At 53.5% G+C, this 2,330-nt stretch overlaps 1 non-coding gene across 1 annotated transcript; it reads left to right on the forward strand.

Annotated features, from left to right (window-relative positions):
• The first annotated feature begins 264 nt into the window (after window positions 1-264).
• On the forward strand, window positions 265-383 carry LOC137626374 (5S ribosomal RNA). Its single transcript, XR_011041033.1, has one exon. It is a non-coding gene; the product is annotated as a 5S ribosomal RNA (ribosomal RNA).
• The last annotated feature ends 1,947 nt before the right edge of the window (window positions 384-2,330 follow it).

Raw genomic sequence — 2,330 nt, forward strand, 5'->3', positions numbered from 1 at the left:
TTAGATGCGGTGTGGCGATCCCGCCGTGGCATTGCAGGTTTTTCCCCAGAGAACTCTCCCTGCTTTCCTCATGGCTGTTCAGGAGCAGGCTTCCGCCTCCTTCGCTTTTTGGAGGTCTGGTCAGCTCCGGTAGGCTCGGGTTCGACCTTCTTCAGCGCCGGGACAAGCTTAAGGGTCTTTACCAAGAGTGAGGGATCATGGTAATTTGCTAGGAGCCTTCTCTACTTCTGCCTCAACATCTGGAGTATCTAGTTATGATATTGAGTCAACGGTCATACCACGTTGAAAACACTGCTTCTCGTCCAATCAGCGAAGTTAAGCAACGTTGGGTCTGGTCAGTACTTGGATGGGTGACCGCCTGGGAACACCAGATGCTGTTGCCTCCTTCTCCGAGCCTTCCCTTCAGTTGACTGTGGCAAGGCTGAGGAGAGTCCCAGTACCTGTTCTCAGTCAAGCAGAGCTTTCAGCCCTACCTTGGAACGTTTCCTGTGTGTCTTTTCCTCATTGACCCGTCTAAAGTCCCGAACGGTCGCCTCAGGATAAGTTCCCTGTGAGGGGGCCCAAGTTCCGGTGGTATCAAAGCAACGATTAACTGGACTTTCTGGCCCCTATGGGACCAGCGGAACATTTAGATCTACAATGGGGGTTGACCTATGGAACCTCTTGATGGGAGTGGATATTCTCGTCCTTTCCCCACATTTTGATGCTGTTCTCGGACTCGTCAAAGAAAAGGGAGGGGGGGGGGCCCTGTTCCGGTTCAGGCCTATGGTCAGTACCTGAAGGATACCTCCCCATCATTCAGGCAGGCTTAGGGGCTGTAGTCTGGCCCCTCTACAGATCCTACAGTTCCTGCCGAGTCGCTCCGTGCGCGACGACTTCATGGTACTGGCGTATTCCAACCAGCAGGGGACACATTTTCATACCTTCACATCTTGCAGTAGAGATACTGAGATGATCCGAGGTCCTCTCAATACCACTATCGGCTCGCTCATTCCGGGCAGAGGAATGTTCTCTCTGGCTATCTGAGCAGAGCCTCGCAGATAGAGAGTACCTGGGGGTCTTTGGCCTATAGTAACCAGCAAGTCCTGGCCTGGGGGACCTGATCGCGACAGCCTGGAACTTCAAGCTTCCGCTGTTCCTCCCCCCAGTCTCAGACCCCAAGACTCTTTGGCAAGATGCTTTCCGGTGACGGTGGGACAACATCGACGCCTGCGTCTTCCCACCATTGTTGTCTGTTGAGAATGGGTCTCAACAAGACCAGGTTGTCTGTCAACCTTTCGATGGCCCTGAGAGCTCCACTGTGACTATACGCAGAACGGTTTCCGGACCCTCTGTTTCCCCTGATGGAACTCCCGGGAGAGCTTCTTCCACGGCACAGGCTACTCAAACAACCACACTACAACATCTTTCACGAGCCGTTGCATTGCTTCGGCTTCACGCCTGGAGACACTACGCCTCCTCCTCAAGAAGAGACAACCCGGTACAGTTGCGGAGCGGAGGTTGCGTCACCTGCGATAGTCATCCGCAGGGGTCTACCAGGCGAAGTGGAGAGTCTTCTGTGGTTGGTGTCGTGGGAGAGATACCTCTTCCCTTGAGGCCTCTTCTCTAGCAATAACGGAGTTATTGCTTTTCGGCGGGAGGAAACTCTTTTCCGCCCTCGGCAGTGAAACCTATCGCTCAGCCTTTCCCTGGCCTTCAGGCTGAAAGGAATGGACTTTTTCCTTCCCGCTGGACCTTTCTTCGCTCATGCGAAGCTGCGAACGTCCCTGTCTCCAGTCGGTGTGAGACCTCCTCCATGGAGCATGGTTCGGACTCTTTAGTCCCTTAAGAGATCTTCTCAAGAACCATTACATAAGGCCTCTTTGAGTGACGGTGCTCCTGCTCACTCTGGCCTCGGCCAGTGTGTAAGCAATCTTCATGGTCTCGTACGACTCCGTTCTTTCAAGAGAATAGGGGAAGGCAACATTCAGGTTCGCTCCTGAGTTGTTTTCTAGACTCAGAATCTTGGAGTCCCGACTCCTTCAAGATTTCGAGTCTCCATTCTGTATCAGATGACCCAAACCTTCTTCTTGCCAGTAAAGGAATCGAGGGGTTATCTTTGAGAACAGCTGCAGTTTGTCCTCACGTGCAGCCGGGTTGGGAGCACAGGGAGGACACAGGGGAGAGTCACCAGTATACCTCTTCAGCTCGGACTCAAGGACATTCATCTCGACCTGAATCCAGACCCTCCCCCGTCACGTCGCCCTACAGCACGATGTCGAATACATCGCAACGTCCCTCGCCTTCGAGTAGAACTACTCTGTGACGCAGGTGCTACAAGCTGGAGTCTG

Source organism: Palaemon carinicauda, chromosome 33 (assembly GCF_036898095.1).
Source record: "Palaemon carinicauda isolate YSFRI2023 chromosome 33, ASM3689809v2, whole genome shotgun sequence".
NCBI lineage: Eukaryota > Metazoa > Arthropoda > Malacostraca > Decapoda > Palaemonidae > Palaemon > Palaemon carinicauda.